The sequence below is a fragment of the Gopherus evgoodei genome, chromosome 4 (genome assembly GCF_007399415.2).
Source record: "Gopherus evgoodei ecotype Sinaloan lineage chromosome 4, rGopEvg1_v1.p, whole genome shotgun sequence".
NCBI classification, from domain to species: domain Eukaryota; kingdom Metazoa; phylum Chordata; order Testudines; family Testudinidae; genus Gopherus; species Gopherus evgoodei.
The window spans coordinates 96578905-96598201 of record NC_044325.1 but is presented as its reverse complement, the minus strand read 5'-3'; positions in this window follow the sequence as shown (position 1 = coordinate 96598201).

The following is a 19297-nucleotide window of genomic DNA, read 5'->3' as shown; positions in this document are numbered from 1 at the left end:
CTTGCCAAAGAGTACATAAACAGGGATACTTTTCAATGGTGTTACAAGCACTGGTGAATCTGTTTTACCAAGCACTTGGGGCTGTTTTACCGAGGTCACCATGGGATGATTAGGGAAGGTGCATGTAATGTGCATCTTTAAGAACACAGGTCTGTTCAGAAAGCTGCAAGCAGGGACTGCCTTTCTGAAATGCAAAATAACCATTGGTGCCATTAAAATGCTAATAGTGATTGTGGGAGACCCAGCCAACCTCTTACTCTCATGGCTTATGAAGCCATACGCAAGACAACAAGCCAACTCCAACACCTGGACAGCAGCAAGGATCGGTTCAACAATAGGCTCAGCAAGTGCAGAATGTCAGTGGAATGTGCCTTTGGCTGTTTAAAGGGTCACTGGCGCAGTTTGCTTACTAGGTTATAGCAATATCCCCATGGTTATAACTGTCTGCTGTGTGCTTTGTGATATCTGTGAGGCAAAGGGAGAGAAGTTTTCACAAGAGAGGGGCATGGAGGTGGATAGGCCATCTGCTAATTTTGAGCAGAGAGATAGTAGGGCTATAAGAAGAGCTCAGCGTGGAGTACTGCGTCTCAGGGAGGCTTTAAAAACCTGTTTCAGTTATGACCCACAGTAATGTGCGCTGCTTCTCTGTATTGTGCCTTTCCACAGTGTGAACCTTGCTGTGACTGCTGGGTTTTTGTCTCCAGCACTTCCCCTCTGTTGCCTCAGTTTCCCGGTCCCTCCCCTTCCACCCATTTTAAATTAATAAAGATGATTTCATTCTCAAGACATGGGCTTTTATTGCATAAACATACTGAAACTTAAAGATCACAAAAAGCATTTAACCTTGGAAACCTGATGGAATAAAACTGGGAGGGAAAAACACATTCATCTTGTCTCTAAAAGCACAGTGGCCTTGTCTGTCACATATCATTGTGTGGCTTTTATTCTTAGGCCTGTCCCCCGGGGTTGAGTGGAAGGGATATTGCATTTCCCCACCTTGCCTCCTGGAATGAGAGGGAGAAGGGGAATACAGTGATGTTGGAATGTTGTGCTGCAGAAGGAGTATAGCCTCAGGGTGTTTCTCCTGAAGATCAACCAGATGCCTCAATATGTCTGTTTGTTCCTTTAGAATCCCCAGCATCTGCGTCATGCCACGCTCATTCTCCTGGGCTGCTCTCCTGGTTGCAATGTCCATGTCCAGTTTTTCAGAGAGAAATGCTCCATGCTGTCTGTACAACATCTGCTGTCCCAGAGGTGTTCATAATTTTGTGAAACGTCATCACACATTCTCTTTCCCCTTTGTCTCGTCTGGGAGAGCCTCTCCACTAGTATAGAAGAAGAGCTGAAGACTACACTTTCAGCTGTAAGCCATGGACAGCACAAAGCAACCATTTTCAGTGCAAACCTAGGGTCTAGTGCAGAATTGCTGTATAAAAATAACTCCCCTTATTTCACGGACATTTAAGTCAGAACATTTTGATTTAAACAAGGTATTTATTGAACCAGTTTGCTGTCCCAGCCATGGTGAGTATGGCCCTGATGCATGAGTGCTGGACCATCACGTGTGTGTGTGTGTGCGTGCAAGCGTGTGCCAGTGGTGAGTGGGTACCACAACATTTCTCTTCCCGCCTTCCCCCCATTTTCCCTGGTGCTGCTGTTGCTAGCCGTCACCAGAGGCTTGAAGTTACTAACGTCAATGCTGGCCCCTGCCACCCAAACTACAGCTGTGTTTTGGAAACCTTGGGTGAAGGGGTGTGAAATCGTGAAGGGGGAGAGCACTTGCATTAATGTTTGCACATGTAGTATTGTTTGCGGTCCAAGTAGTTGAAATGAAAACTACTGCTGCCTCCCCTAGGTGACCCTAGCTGATATCACTCTCCTGAGGGTAACCAAGGTGGCAGGGAACAGATGCCACAAGCATCTGGGTGCAGACTGGGTCCTTATGCTGCTATGTTGTGTACTACAATGAGGCCAGCCAAATTAATACTGGAATGGCGTGGGAAAGTGTCCTACCGCAGTGGAAGAAATAAGGCAGCCCTCTCCAGAAAGCTTCTGCAACAGATTGCAGAGTACCTCCATAAAAGTTTCCTAGAGATCTCTATGGAATTTCCCAGACTATCCTGGACTATACAGTCTTTTTCATGGGGCACCCTCTGCCTTGCTGGTATGGCTACTGGGAAGCAAATAGCCACTCTACCTCTCCTTGTCTAATTAAAAATAGAATACAGAACATATGATGGGGTGTACCAACCCTGCACTGAGCCACTGGGAGCAGACCAATCATTGTGGGCTCAGGAGACCATGCCCTCTTTCCCCTGCTGAGCATTCTCCAGGTGGAGAAGCCAGATAAAAGAAGGCAGTCGAGCTCATTCGGGGCAGGCGATAGAGGAGGAAGGATGTACACTGCTGGTTCCTGCAGAAGTACCCGTGATGCTCCTGGCAGTAAAGCCTGAAGTCCTGGACTACACTCTAGGCGACTCACTGACTGCAGAGACCATGGGGGAAGCCAAGCCGCCACCCACTGAGGAGGCTGCTGCCTACTGTATGTCCTAGCTCAGAGGGAAGTGAAACCTATAGACTCTTTGCTTACCTTGACCATCCAGAGGCTGCAGCCTGCTTGCTGTTTCACCCTGCCTAGTGGGCAGGGCCAGTGCAAGGATGTTTCGCACCCTAGGCGAAACTTCCACCTTGCGCCCCCTCTGCCCTGAGGTGCCCCCCCCGTGGCAGCTCTCCCCCTCCACCCTGAGGTGCTCCCTTGTGGCAGCTCCCCACCCTCCGCCCTGAGGCACCCTTCCCACCCCAGCTCACCCCTGCTCCGCGCACGAGCACCCCAAGCACGCCATCGCTGCTTCACTTCTCCTGCCTCGCAGGCTTGCGATGTCTAAGCTGATTGGTGCCGCAAGCCTGGGAGGTGGGAGAAGTGAAGCAGCTCACCCCTGCCCCGCCTCCTCCCTGAGCACGCCGTCACCTCTTCACTTCTCCTGCCTCCCAAGCTTGCGACATCTAAGCTGATTGGCGCTGCAAGCCTGGGAGGTGGGAGAAGTGAAGCAGCTCACCCCTGCCCCGCCTCCTCCCTGAGCACGCTGTCGCCTCTTCACTTCTCCTGCCTCCAAGGCTTGTGGTGCCAATCAGCTTAGGCGCCACAAGCCTGGGAGGTGGGAGAAGTGAAGCAGCCAGGCGTGCTCGGGGAAGAGATGGGCCACGGGTGAGCTGGAACGGGGAGTTCCCCTGAGTGCCACTCCCTCTTACTTGCTGCAGGCAGCCCTCCCCGCACCCTCCTGCCCCAGCTCCCTCCGCTTAAATGCCGACAGTGACTGGGGCGGCCGAAGATCCGGCTGCTGCAGAGGCTGCCCAAAGAAAATGGCGCCCCCCAAATCCCAGCGCCCTAGGCAACCACCTAGGTCACCTAAATGGTTGCACCGGCCCTGCCAGTGGCCTAATTCCCCAAGTGCCCCCATTGGTAATGGACTCAATATTTTCCACAGTTGTAACTGTAACACAAGAATAGGGTAGCCATGTTCCTATGGGCAACCCTGGGGTTGGAAGCTATTTGTTTGGAACAGGTACATCTGGGAAAACTTTCCCCCTTAACATCTTTATTTCTTTATTTCATTTAGAGCAGGATTGGTTGATAAACCTGCACGCATTTCACTGGAATATAACTTTTACAAGCATTTTTCATTAAAAGATCCAGTTTCCTTAAGGCTAGTGCCTTACATGGTTTTTCTCAGTGAGCACATACTCACCTGCAACCAAATAAGTGTGCATAATTATATATGAAGACCTACTACACATTTAATAATTGATTTAGCTTGCACAGAAGTGTCATAAAAAGCCATAGAGGGCATAACCAAAGGTATCTTGTTTCTTGTATAAAAATGTTACTGTAATATTTAAAAAAAGCAGAAGTTTTTCAGACAAATTTGTGAGGTTTAAAAAAAGAAAATTTGTACTTTTATTTCTTTTAAAAGATACTTCGATCAATTGTAGTGTTCAGAAATTTTATCTAATATCAAAACCTACCAGTTATTGTTGTGATGAGATGATAGTGTGAAATTAATGCTGTTATACTATAACAATAAGGACGTGACTCATGTATTTTATGTACACATGCATTCAAGTGTAGTGACAAATGGCTTCATGCTGTGTGATTAAATGCATATTAGCGTTTGCCCTAGGCATTTGATTATTACCATCTTTACTTCATTACATTACCACACTGTATGGCCATATAATTTATAAGATAATACAGACATCACTTTGTTGCTGATAGGAATTATTCTGTTTTATGGATGGTGTCCTTTAATTTTGCCTTTCATGGATTATAAAATTGGTTAATATCTGCTGAAGTGAATCACTGGAGAAGCAAATAAAGATGTTGGCCTCCGGTCACAGTGTCATTTGTGATACTGGCAAAATCTTACAGGCTCATTTATCCCTGTACATGATTGATAACACTATGGGTTAAATGGAGAAAGCTTTGCTTCCATTAAAGGATCATCATGAATGAAGACCTCCCACTTAAAAGTCAGGCATGATGAGAAGACAAGAGACTATCTACAGGTCAAATTAAATAACTTAAATAATTTAAGTGGAATGACAGTGTAATTTGTCCATTCTGTGTTATTACCCTGACCCCATCAGGCTCATAGGCTAACTTGCTTTCTAGTGTAGGGTATTTAAGATGTAATTTTTAATAAATGTTAAGATATAAAAACCTTTATGGCACTTAAAAGTGTGTTTTAATAAACAGATTCAATAATGTGTTTTTAAAAAACGTCATTTTATCATGTTATATTTGTTAAACATAAAAACATATTAGAAAAGCAAGTGCAGTGAATGCTTCAAAGTGTGGGGATTTTAATCATTTTTTATAATTTTTATTTTTTTCATATTTAGAATGTCGTTGTCTTAAAGATGCACATTATAAACTTTTTAAATGTTTTTTTACACCAACTCTGACAAACATGTTTGTTGCCAAGAACAGAAGGAGCATGCATTTCTTCAGGGACATTTTTTGTTGCACAAGAAACAATTTCGGTATTATCATACTAACCAACACTCAGAATTGTTTATCTTGTGGTTTTTATGGCTTCTAAACAGTTGTATTAATTTGAGATGTTTATAGTAGACATTTAATGTGTGATTCCAGTATACATCTGATGTTTTTAAATCTTTTTAAAAACATGTTTTAATAATTTAATATAATATGAAATTATTAATTTAAACTTCACCAGGTGTTTTCTGTCAGTATATTTGCATGCTTTTCTTTTTGCTGCACGTCATCTATTCAAACAAATTATAGAGCAAATGGTCAAGTTCTCATATTCCTCTGACTGGTGGGGAGAGTCATACAAATATCACACTCAGCCTGGAGAGGGAGTAGGGTATAGCATGCATCATACTTTGCAGTTTCCAGTGGTTTGTTATGGAGCATTTTGTGGCAGTCTCAGAGGAGGCTTGCCTGACCTCCCAGTTGCAAAATGAGTGCAGATTATACATAAGAAATTGGTACTTCACAATGGAGGGATGAGTGAAATCTCTGAGCTTCCACTCAGAAAAGCTTTTATCTTGACTCAGTGACTTCAGGATGTGAAGCTTTGCTTGTTAAGTGCCCTAGCTGGGATCAGTGGGATCAATTGGCAAGTGGATGCCTCAGGTCCATTTTCTTCCATCCCTTAAAAATGGTAAAGTTGATTTAAAAAAAAAAAATCACTGACAAAATAATTCCCAAAATTGCTTTTTTGGTGAACAAGGAATTGAACACTATCCTATATAGACTAACACATATAACTTTGCCCATTGACTTCAGTGAGGCTACTTGCATGATTACTTACATGCATCAGCCTTTGCAAGATTGGGCCCTAAATTAATCCATCACTTTCTTTGTGTACAGAATTTTTCCACAATAATTAATTTTTCTCTAAACATACCACACACAAGATTCTCCTATTTGGATTAGCATCCTTGTGTCTGAAGCTGGTAGAATTCCAAAGCTCAGAAGGCTAGGTCTACAAAGGGTCTTAGATGTTGCAACACTCAGCATTTCAGTGCCTAGGCATTCCTGCTGCCTAGTGGAATCCTTAGGCCTGAGATAGGCACCCAGGTTTCCTGTATAGTGCGTGGGAGGATAGTTTAGGGCCTAAGATAGGTGCCCTCAGAGGGGAGCAGGTTGTTTGGAGAAGCAAAGGAGCAAAATGCAGAGAAAAGCAGTGGGGCTTAGATTCATAAAGATACTTAGGTGGCTAACTTGCATTGATTTGGGCTTCTATGCTCCTGTCTCTCCTAGGGACTCTGAGCCATGAATTCTCTCCCTCACCTCTTTTTTGGGGAAAACCAGAGAGAGACACCCCTTCCCCTCCATTATGCCCAATAGTTAAGGCACTTTGTTGCGAGGTTGGAGGCCTGGGTTCCAGTCCCTTTTCAAAATCATGCAGAGCAGAGATTGAAATCTGGGTCTCCCACCTCCCAGGAGAATGCCCTAACCAGCAGGCTGTTGAATATTCTGGGGGTGTCTCTCATTTTCTTTTGGTGGAGTTGTTCCACTTTGTATAAATGTAAATCTTCATTGGAATTAGAAATGTCTGAAACACTAGGTTGTAGAGTCAGTCTATCCATCTGATCCAATCAGGGATGGCTCTAGCCATTTTGCTCCCCAAGCACGGCGGCATGCCGCAGGGGGCGCTCTGCCACTCGCCAGTCATGCGGCTCCGGTGGATCTCCCGTAGACGTGGCTGCGGAGGGTCCACTGGTCCCCCAGCTCCGGTGGACCTCCCGCAGACATGCCTGTGGATGCTCCACCGGAGCCGCGGGACCAGCAGATCCTCCACAGGGATGCCTGCGGGAGGTCCACCGGAGCCATCTGCCGCCCTCCCGGCAACCGGCAGAGCGCCCTCCGCAGCATGCCGCCCCAAGCACGCGCTTGACGTGCTGGGGCCTGGAGCTGGCCCTGGATCCAATGCATATTTAATTATTTATACAAAGTGGAACAGCTTCAACAGGAGAGATCGAGAGAGACCCACCCTAGACTATCCAATAGACCTGAACCCAGGTCTTCACCTCCCAAGAGGTTAGGGCATTCTTCTAGGAGATGGGGAAACCTGGGTTCAAGTCCCTGTTTCAAATCAGGCAAAGTAGGAGTTTGAATCTGGGACACACACATGTAAAATTCCTTTCTTTGGAGGTCTGGTCTAGTAGGCATGCTTTGAGATGCAACTGGATCAAGCCCTACTCAGGCTATGGGTGAAATGCCTAGTTTAAAAATCCTGCAGGGACTAAAATGTGAGCTTGGGCTCCAACTTCCAAGGAATTTGTTAAGCTGGGGGTGGTGCCAGGATTTAAGTGGCTTTGCACATGTTCATAAGGAATATTTAGGCATTAACTGGATTAGGTGGCAGCTAAGCAGTGGTTTTGGAAAAGTCAGTAGACATTAGGTGCCTACAGAGGTAGTTAAGCATGTAAGTACTTTTGTGGATCTAGCACAAAGAGTTAGCCCTATGTGACTGGTATTGGCACTAGAACATGTACCAGGTCTCCTCATTTTACTTTATAATTACAAAATCTTGTCTTAAATCAGGGCATAGCATGATTAAAGATAGAAAATTGAGTACATCTACTATAACATGAGAGTAGGGTCTTTATTAGTTATGTAGCTGTTGATGACCTCCCTAACACTAAAATAGTCTAGTTGTATTCCTTGTACTGCTTTATATGTTTGTGGAGTATCTCTGAAATCTGGGGCCATTTCAAGTAATGAAGGAAAGAAATTATTTGCATCTGTTATTGGGAGGGCTGATTGAGCAGTTTTGGATTCGCTAGGAGTTTTGGGTAAATAAAGATTTGTTTGTCCTGAATTCTAGTGCTAGTTTTTTTTAATTAAAAATAATTAAGCCTATATTCTATGTGCAAAAATGAATATGTAACTGTGTAAATGAAAGTACAGAGTTTGGTTAATTGCACAATATTTGTTTGCACATGCAAGCAACCACTTGATGGTGGTGCTTAGTGTGGATACATATTTTTACACACAGATTCTGCAGGCAGATTTCAGCTTCTACTCTTGAAAATTTGGTCCTTTAATTCTACATATATTTTGTTAATGGTGTGGAAATGTAAGTACTTTTTAAAATTATTGATAATTTATTATTAAGTGCTAACAGTATTCTTGCTGCTGTATAAGACAGAAGACAATACTGGGCCTGATTCTCCTCTGCCCTCGCCCCTTATGTAACTTCAGTGAGTTCATTAGGGCATGGCTACACTTGCAGATATAGAGCGCTGTGAGTTAAACCAGCCTTCGGAGAGCGTAGTAGGGAAAGCGCTGCATTCTGTGGCATTTACAGCACTTGCAGCAACATTGGGAGTGGTGCATTATGGGCAGCTATCCCAGCATGCAAGTGACTGCAACGTGCTTTTCAAATGTGGGATGTGGGGTGGAATGTGACAGGAAGTGTGTTGTGTACATGTGCAGGGAGAGAGAGTGGGGTTATGGGAGGCTGAGAGCATGTCAGCATGCTGTCTTGTAAGTTCAGACAGCAGCAGACCCCATCCCCCCACCTCTCTCTCTCACACACAGCATTCCACACTAATGGCTTGCATGTCGGCTGTCAGAAACAGAGCTTTGAAATGACATTTCCGCATTCCTACAAGAGTTCAAAACAATGACAAGAGTGGCTTAAAGAGATTAGAGGACATTTCTGGAGGCCGATCAGAGTGCAGTAATGCAACACCTCGTTCACACTGACGCCCGTGCGTTGTAGCCAAGGCGCACAAAAATGTTATTCCTCTCGCCAAGGTGGAGTACCAGCAGCGCTGTAGCTGTGGAGGCAGAATGCTCTACGTGCCTTGCCAGTGTGATTGGGGAGTGAGCTAGGGCGCCCAGGGCTCCTTTATTATGCTGTAACTTGCAAGTGCAGCCAAGCCCTTAGAATTACTCCTGGTTTGCAGTGGTGTGATTGAGGGTATGGCTACACTTACAGTTTTGCAGCGCTGGTAGTTACAGCTGTGTTAGTACAGCTGTGTAGGGCCAGCGCTGCAGAGTGGCCACACTTACAGCTACCAGCGCTGCAGTGTGGCCACATTTACAGCACTTGCAGCGCTGTTGGGAGTGGTGCATTGTGGGCAGCTATCCCACAGAGCACCTCATCCTATTTTGGCGCTGTGGCTTGTGGGAAGGGGAAGGAAGTGTGCGGGTCTTTCCGCTTCCTGTTCCAACGCCCCGTGGTGCTTTGCTACATATTCCGAGCAGTTTGGTGGCATTGTGATTCTGCAGCGCGATTTCTGCGGTTTTTGTTATAAATGGAGCCTGAGCTGCTGAGGACCTTGCTGATGAATGTTGCCAGCACATCACGCATGGCAGTGGAGCTATTCCTTCAGCTGCAAAGTGAGAGTGACAGTGACAGTGAGGAGTCAGACGATGATATTGAATCGCCTGACGGTGAAGACACTAAATTGCTTGTGGCAGCAACAGACGTGCTCAGCACCGTGGAACGGCGCCTTTGGGCTCGGGAAACCAGCACTCAGTGGTGGGATCACATCGTCCTGCAATCTTGGGATGACGAGCAGTGGCTGCAGAACTTTCGGATGAGAAAAGCCACTTTCATGGCACTGTGTGCTGAGCTCGCCCCTACCCTGCGGCGCAGGGACACAAGATTGAGAGCTGCCCTGCCAGTGGAGAAGCGGGTGGCTATTGCAATCTGGAAGCTGGCAACTCCAGACTGCTTCCGATCGGTGGCGAACCAGTTTGGAGTGGAAAAGTCTACCGTTGGAATGGTGCTGATGCAAGTTTGCACAGCCATTAATCGCACCCTGCTAAGAAGAACTGTGACTCTTGGGAACGTGCAGGACATTGTGGATGGCTTTGCAGAAATGGGTTTCCCTAACTGTGGAGGGGCAATAGATGGGACGCATATTCCTTTTCTGTCACTACCCCACCTGGCATCAGAGTACGTTAATCGCAAGGGGTATTTCTCCGTGGTTCTGCAAGCGCTTGTGGATCACCGTGGGCGTTTCACTGACATTTACTCAGGATGGCTTGGAAAGGTGCATGATGCACGCATCTTTCGGAACAGTTCCCTGTTCAGGAGGCTGAGGGCCGGGACTTTTTTCCCAGACCGCAAGATCACAGTAGGGGACGTCGAAATGCCAACTGTGATCCTTGGAGACCCCGCTTACCCCTTAATGCCATGGCTCATGAAACCGTATACAGGGAAGCTTGACAGGAGCAAGGACCGGTTCAACTACAGGCTGAGCCGGTGCAGAATGACTGTGGAGTGTGCTTTTGGCCGTTTGAAAGCCCGCTGGAGGTGTCTTTATGGGAAGCTAGATTTGGGGGAAAGCAGCATCTCCGCTGTTATATCCGCGTGCTGTACCCTCCATAATATTTGTGAAGGGAAGGGTGAAAGATTCAGTGAGGAATGGACCTCCGAGGTTCGACGCCTAGAGGATGAGTTTGCTCAGCCAGAGAGCAGGGCTAATAGGGAGGCCCAGGAAAGGCCTTCAAGGATTAGGGATGCTTTAAGGGAGCAATTTGATGCTGAGAGCCAACAGTAATGTTTGGTGCATTTGATGTGCTTTGCTGTACCTTGGGGTACAATATTTACCACTTCCAGCAATAATATAATGTAGTGAAAAAGAAAAAAAATCCTTTATTCAACATACAGTACATAAAAGGCAAGGGGGTTGGGGTGGTGGACTGTACATTCACAGGTTTGAATATGTCCTATTTTGATCACTATTCAATGTCTGCTGCACTTCAGGATTACTATGCTGCAGGGTAATGGGGATGGAGTGAACAGGGTAAGAATTATAGTTATCAGGGCTGGTAGGTGATCGTACAGGTGTTGGGGGCAGCTGGGGGTAATAAGAAACTGGCTGCTGGAGAAAGTTGTTTTGTGGAAATACTGGGGAACAAGAAAGAGGGCTTTGGGAGGGCTGTGGGTTACAACGGTACATATTTGTCTGCATGGCTACGAGAGACTCGAAAGACTCAGTTTGGCGAGCCAGGAGGCTTATCATCTGCTTTGTGGTTTTTTGGCAGACAATTCCTTTCTCCTGCTTTCTGTTTGCCTCCATTCATGTACACTCTGTCTCCATTCATACATTTTCTCTCTCCATTCCTGTGTCTTTCTACTTTCTCTGTTGTAGTGACTAATAACTGATTTGATCAATTCCTCTTTTGATTTTCTGGGATTTCGTCTCAAGTTCTGCAATCTACGTGAGGCTGGTGATCCGGCTGCATTAGTCAAGGTCACTAGAAAAAAGAGAGATAGAACCATGTAATACACAGAGGCTACATTGTTTATTATCACACAGTGAAGGACTTTTTAGACTTTTGGTGGCATCCTTCTCACATACCTCACATAACACAGAGAGGGCAGGGAAGCTAAAGTCATGGCGAGCAATGGGGTGAGTGGTTTTCCCCCGAGTTCCCCTTGGGAGTGGGAATTGACCGATGGGTCACTGGGGTTTATCTGCAATGGGTACAGGAGGTAGCTGGTGTCCTGAACAGGGGACAGTAGTGAACAGGAAGGTGGCGAGCGGCTGGGGGGGGGTTGGGCTTTGGTACGCGTTCACGCCGTCCTGCTGGTGGTGGTGGTGGGGGAACGCACTGCGGTTCTGGATGCCTGCGTGGAGGGGGGTGCATAACACCGGAGCGCACCGCGGGGCTAGCTACGTGCTGGGAGGGGGGTGCATAACACCGGAGCGCACCGTGGGGCTAGCTACGTGCTGGGAGGGGGGTGGGGAACACTGGAGCGCACCGCGGGGCTAGCTACGTGCTGGGAGGGGGGTGGGGAACACCGGAGCACACCGCGGGGCTAGCTACGTGCTGGGAGGGGGGTGGGGAACACCGAAGCGCACCGCGGTGCTGGATGCCTGCTTGGAGTGGGATGCATAACACCGGAGCACACCGCGGGGCTAGCTATGTGCTGGGAGGGGGGTGGGGAACACCGGAGCGCACCGCGGTGCTGGATGCCTGCTGGGAGGGGGGTGCATAACACCGGAGCACACCGCGGGGCTAGCTACGTGCTGGGAGGGGGGGTGGGGAACACCGGAGCGCACCGCGGTGCTGGATGCCTGCTGGGAGGGGGGTGCATAACACCGGAGCGCACCGCGTGGCTGGCTACGTGCTTGGAGGGGGGGGGTAAACAACAGAGCGCAATGGGCTGGGGAAACGCGAACCTGGCGCCCTGCACTCAAGTATCCCTAAATTCTCAACAGGGTTTCCTACTGCCAGACATATCACTGCTGCGTGTTACCTGGGAAGAGAGGGAGGGTCTTCTACAGCAATGTGGATACCGCCCTGGCCCCTATGCAGCTTGCCTGTGTGCAGCCATGGTCCCCCCACCCCTCGCTGCACAGTGGATCGGACGAGTTAACCTGATCGGGACAAGGACCACGTGGCTCTCCCGATCAACTTGAGAAAGCAAATTGCAAACGCTCTGGCTGCAACTTTTCAAGAGATTACCGAGGCAGATTACAGAGACATGATAGAGCAAATCAATGGGCTATTCCATGTTTAGGCATGCATGCACGCAGCTATAACCCAAACCCTCCTCTCCCAAAACATAAAAATCTGCTTACCCCGAGCACGATCCTCAGTTTCTTCCTCACCATCAACTTCCTGCTGCTGCGACTGGCTAGCCTCCTCCTGGCTTGAGAAGAGCTCCTGGCTGCATGTGTACTGGGACTCCGGGGTGTCTCCCTCCATGCCAGTAGCCTCACTGTCGCCATCCTCTACAACCTCTCCCACTTCTCCCTGCTCTGAACTCTCCATCGTGGTCCTCGGATTGACAGTGGGGTCACACCCAAGTATGGCATCCAGCTCCTGGTAAAAACGGCAGTTTGTGGGGGCAGCTCCTGAGCGGCGATTTCCCTCACGAGCTTTGCAGTAAGCACTCCTCAGCTCTTTTATTTTGACCCTGCACTGCAACGCGTCCCGTTCATGGCCCCTTCTCATCAAGGACTGCGATATCTGCCCATAGGTATCATAATTTCTCCTTCTGGAGCGCAGCTGTGCTTGCACAGCCTCCTCTCCCCAAACACTTATGAGGTCCTGCAGCTCTGCATTGGTCCATGCTGGGGCTCGTTTGGTGCGTGGAGGCATGGTCGCTGATTGATTGATTGAGTAATTGCACTCCACACCTGGCTGAGCAAACAGGAAGGGGATTTTTAAAATTCCCGAGGCATTTAAAGGAGGGGTCAGGTGAGCCCAGGACAGTGGAGTTTGCATGATTACCAGAGAGGCTTCTAAGGTATGCTGGGATACCTACTTATGCCACGGAGGTCAATAAAAACTCTGGTGGGTGTCTACACTTGCTGACCAGTGCTGGATCACCAGCGCTGGATCCTCTACACCCGAGGCTCGACCGGGTGTACAGCTAGCGCTGCAACCAGGGAGTTGCAGCGCTGGCCGTGCTGTGCAAGTGTGTACACATCCTAAGTTGCAGTGCTGTAACCCCCTCACCAGCGCTGCAACTCTGTAGTGTAGCCAAGGCCTGAGAAAAGAATCACACCTACAATCCCTTCCCCAAGCAGCTCAGGATGTGTTTATATTATGGTTTTAGCCATCAGTTAACAAGGCCTTAGGCACTGTTTCTGGCTCATGTTTTGGCTTCATGACACAAATTGGGAATTCACCTAGGAGGATCCCAGGTTGTTGTACTCTTTCTCCCCCTTTATCCCTCCATGACCTTTGGAGCACCAGCATAGGGAGGTGCAAAGTGTGGTCCTGGGATTCACTGGTATACTAAGGAGGAGGTGTTGCTAGAGCACTCTGCATTCTGGCTATTTTGGGCTGCTAATATAAAAAATATCTTTAAAAAAGAAGGACATTTTTGAAGCGCATCCACTATATCTGCAATTACTCCTGTTCCATAAATAAGGCAGAATGCTGGGTAATCTGAGGAAAATACTATAATTTACCATTATCATCTCCACCCCAAACAGGCTGCCCCAATAGTGGCAGTAATATGAATCTGTATTGGTTTGTGAGACCAGCACTACAAATGATTCCTTGTGTGTAAGAGAGGGGAATAGTTGAGTAAATGAAATCCACTGCTAAATCAGCATAAGGAGCAGTGCTACGTCAGCCCCTGCAGCGACTGTGTTGCCAAGTCTTGCAATTTTATAGTGAGAATTTTATATCATATTTAGTGTTTTACTTAAAGTCCTAGTTCCTGTAGTCAAATGACCATTAGAAAAAGTCAGCTTTCATTTTAAAAAAGTAAGTTTATTTCCATCATGGTTGTGGGGAAAAAAGCTCCAAAGTACATTTTTCTTAGGAAAAAAAGAGAAAAAAATATACAATTTTTAAGCAATGTTAAGATGATGATGATGATTATTTTTTAGGCTTGAGTCATGATTTTTGAAGTCTTGGGGTTGGCAACTAAATTCTTTTTCATAGGTTGAAATAGCAGTTGCAGCCTACCCATGTCAGTGCTGTAGGCTATTTGAGCTACCTGATGTGCGTAAACCTGGATCCTATGTCCCTTCCCTATTTCACACCCTATGTATGTATGTATTTATTATTGAGACTCGAAGCAAAAGATAAGAGAAAAAATTATGGGATATGGTGAGATAGTGATAAAAATGTCTTTTGTCCTTTACCATCATTGCACATCCTTTTATTAATACCATATGTATTTTTAACTAATGTGTAATCATTAATGGTTTTATATTTTCTGGAAAAAAGTATTCAGTATATCTCTAACTTTAGAAATAAATATAAAAGAAACTAGAAGCTAGCAAGATCTCAAGTTATATCATGTACCTGCTACAAGAATAAATAAGAAATAAAAATTAAATATATTAACTCTAAGCAATAAGCAAGGGATTTCATTTTTTGTCAAATTTAAATATTATTGCCTAATTTCACAGTTTACAAATGGCTGTTAAAATAGCTAAATTATGATGTCATTTTCAACACTTGCAAGTTTTCAGAAAGTGAAAGTCTTTAAAGGCTAAATCTTAAAAGATGATATGAATTTGTATATTGCAGATACAGAATTTAAATATGGATAGAGACTTTAAGACGACGACACCTGCTTATACTTTTCAAAGTTCTTCAGACACACTGCTTTCTATTCATCTGTTAGATTTTAAAACAAGTTTACTAGAGGCAGTAGAAGAACTGCGTGTAAGAAGGGTATGTGTGCTAGAATTATTTTAAACTCCCAATTCTTTGTGTTATTTCCAACTGTTCATTATTAATTGTAAGAATTCCTACTCATCTATAGAAACAGATAGCCCACTTTCATACAAAAGAACACTTATCCGCCAGGATTTTGGATCATAAATATAATGGAAGTTTGTAGTGTGTGTATTTGGGGCATATATTAAACTTGGACAACTTAGTTCTTATGGGTACGTTGGGACAATGAATACAACTGTCACATGTTTATCAATTGAAAAATACAATTGTTTACCAAATTAAAAAGGCAGAAATTGCTTATAGTCAACTTTTATTTTCTATTGTGTTTATTTTATTACTGGTATATCCTTCTGTATCAAAAATCGTTTCAAGAGTGACTCATGATGTGGAAAGGTGGCAGACATGTAGACATACAGCCATAACTGAGTCTATCTCAGTCTTTTTTTAACAGATTGATTTACCATTTACCAGGAGGGGTCTAGCTTTGACCTGCTTTTCAGTCAGTATACCAGTCTTTCGCTAAATTAAAAAAGAAAGCAAATAGACGGTTAGTATCTTTGACATATACAAATAGATTTTTTTCAACCATCTCGTTGGTTATAAACATAGTCAATCAAGGACAAAGTCAAACTATTACTTTAGAGACATCATGAGCACTGCCATGCTAAGATATGAGTGTTTCTTGATTTAAAATAAAGAAGTAAATGGAGATTCATCTTTAAGTATTGCAATTATGTCTTTATAATTATAGGCTAATAGTAACACCTATTTTATTTTTCAGTTATATTCCAAAAGATTCTAGTGTACATTTGCTAATGCTTTTCTTTTTAGATTTTCTTTCTGCCTTTCACAGAAGAAATATACTTTAGTTATTTAATACCCTTGATCTGTTTGACAAAAGTGTATTATAAACATTATATAAAAATGTTTACATTGATAAATGTTTACCTTTGTTTTGATCTATTTGAAAGTTAAATGGCACAACGCTTTTAAAATAATACTACATCTGTAATGGCTGCTGCACAGTATCTAAATCAAAAGCCTCCAGGCCCTTGGTGCAATTGCAGTTGTTATAAATTCACCACACTCTAATCACTACAAACTGTGGGTTTAGTCTAGGACAGGAGTTTAGCCCAGTACAGCCATGTTTGCAGTAATGAAGAGACCCTGGAGAATTTTTACTTAGATCAGAATAGCAAACCATCACTTTTCCCCATAGGGATAGTATATTTTGGTCTCATGGTAGCCTGCTGCCTGTTACACTATCAGAGTTTTAACCTCTTTGATTTGTAAAAGCAGCAAAGAGTCCTGTGGCACCTTATAGACTAACAGACGTTTTGGAGCATGAGCTTTCGTGGGTGAATACCCACTTCATCAGATGCACGTTGACATGCATCTGACGAAGTGGGTATTCACCCACGAAAGCTCATGCTCCAAAACGTCTGTTAGTCTATAAGGTGCCACAGGACTCTTTGCTGCTTTTACAGATCTAGACTAAGACGGCTACCCTTCTGTTATTTGATTTGGTTAGAGTCATATAACACTATGCAAAAGGTCTCTTGTAAGGTATCATTACAAAGTTTATAATCTACTGAGTGTGGTCATCCTGTTTGTGTAATTGTATCACTCTTGTATCTGAAACTAGAAATATGAAATATAACTCTGAGGGCTTATTGTAATTATGCAAAGTGTAGGCCATTAATGGTGGTTTGGAATCTTGATGGCTGCCATCAGCCAGGACAATTGACTGTGGATGGCTCTGTTTGCAGGCAGGCCTTCTTATGAGTCAGACTGGGAGGAATGAAGGCTTGGAGTCTCACAGGAAATGTGACTATGTCACCTGGTACTGAAATCCATCTTAGGGTGCTTTTCCATTTTGGGGCGGGGCAGACCCAGAGAGACAAAAGATTCATGCCTTGTGCCAAAGCCATATAAGGGGATGGAACAGAACAAAGGGGGCGGCAATCATTAGAAATCCCCTAGCTACCATCTGAGCTGGAACAAGGGCTGTACCAGGGGAAAGTATTGTGTCCAGACTAGGAAGGCGTCCAGTCTGTGATAGAAGCTTATTGAAACATCTCTGACAGTGAGATTTTATCTGTATTCAGTTTTCTTACTGTATTAGGTTTAAATTTACATGTTTTATTTTATTTTGCTTGATAATTCACTTTGTTCTGTCTGCTATTACTTGGAACCACTTAAATCTTACATTCTGTATTTAATAAAATCACTTTACTTATTAATTAACCCAGAGTATGTATTAATACCTGGGGGGCGGGGAAACAGCTGTACAGATCTCTCTATCAGTGTTATAGAGGGCAAACAATTTATGAGTTTACCCTGTATAAGCTTTATACAGGGTAAAACAGATTTATTTGGGGTTTAGACCACATTGGGAGTTGGACATCTGAGTTTTCAAGACAGGAACACTTCTTAAGTTTCTTTCAGTTAAGTCTGCAGCTTTGGGGCATGTGGTTCAGACCCTTGGTCTGTGTTGGAGCCACCCCTGCCTCAGGCTACTTCCTCTTATTATTACTCCAGGGTTCCTGGGTGCCAGCAGCAGGGGCAGCTCTAGGTATTTTGCTGCCCCAAGCACGACAGGAAGGCTGCCTTCGCCAGCTTGCCTGCGGGAGGTTCGCAGTCCCGCGGATTTGGTGGCACGCCTGTGGGAGGTCCGCCGGAGCCGCGGGACCAGAAGACCCTCCGCGGGCATACAGCCGAAGACAACCTGCCTGCCGCCCTCGCGGCAACCGACAGAGTGCCCCTTGTGGCTTGCCGCCCCAGGCATGCGCTTGGCAGCAGAAGCATTGAGAAACTATCTCCCTGCTTTCATTTCCTGTGCCCATACTGTGGCAGTCCCTAGCTGCTGGAAAGACTAATTGTAGGGAAAATCTTGCTCAGCCCCTGGAACTCTGATATGGAGCATGCTTGGAGCTGACAAAATCTTAGTAGAGTTAGCTGCCAGCCTTTAACACATCTGTGTTGAGCATATGCAAATTGTGATTTTTGAGAGGTTTATAACTTGGCCAAATTTCATTTAATTTTTACATGAACAGCAAAAGCCACATCCATGTCACCAGCATGTCATCCCCTGTGTCAAATTTCAAGCCCTTGCTCCAAAGCATGGAGGTGCAAACTGTATTTTTCCCTAAGTTGGTCTGAGAAATGGTGGAACTATTTAGCTGAAACTTAAAAAAAAAACAACAGACTGAGGCCAACATTGTGTAAAGTTTTAGTTTGAACAATTAAAGTTTGGCAAAGCTATAAACAAATGAAATCAGAGTCTTACAATGGAGAGTGTTAGGCAACCCTAACTGTTGGCGATGCTACCAGCTTTGCCTATAATATTTTGTATTGTATATGTTTTGCTATCATTCCCTTTTCACATTGCTTTGGTGATTATTTACTGAATATAACCATGATTTCAGTCTCCACTTCTTCCTTCCACCTTTATGCTGCCATTTAAAAAAAATACTTTATTTCTTCTATTAACTTACTTTCACCCTCATTAGTAAGTCAGAAAGGCTGGATTCCCCTTCCCATCATCCCTAACCTTTCCACTTGATTTATTGAACACTGCCTTAAATATATGGTTCCTGAATCTTAAGAACCATCATAATTTCTTTAGAATCAGTGATAGAGAGAGGCAACTGGATGTAACTTTCTTGTTAGTAAGTGTTTAAGTTTATAGCTGATTTCTGTTGCTAGTTAATTAATTAATAGCAAGGGTGAAATCTTCTGTGTGCCTTCTTAAGTGTACTAAAAAAATTAGGAAACACTTCCATTATGCACAGCCAGAATAATAGTTTTCATATGCAATTTCTCATTTGCATGTGCAATTAATGTTCTGCATTAAAAATACAGGGTTTTGTGCCTGCAAAACAGATACTCTTGAAAATTTTATGGGAGCAATCAAAGAAACATTTTGAAAACATGGCCATGATAACTGAATAATAATTATAATATCTGAGAGACCAGGTAGGTAAGGTATTATCTTTTCATTGGATCAACTTCTGTTGGTGAATGCTCTAGCTTTTGAGCTGTACTGAGCTGCAGAAGAGGTCTGGTAAATAATTTTGAAAAACAGCTGAACAAATATTTAAAAAGATATGTTGTGAGTTCAGATTTTAAGGGAAGGGGACAGGC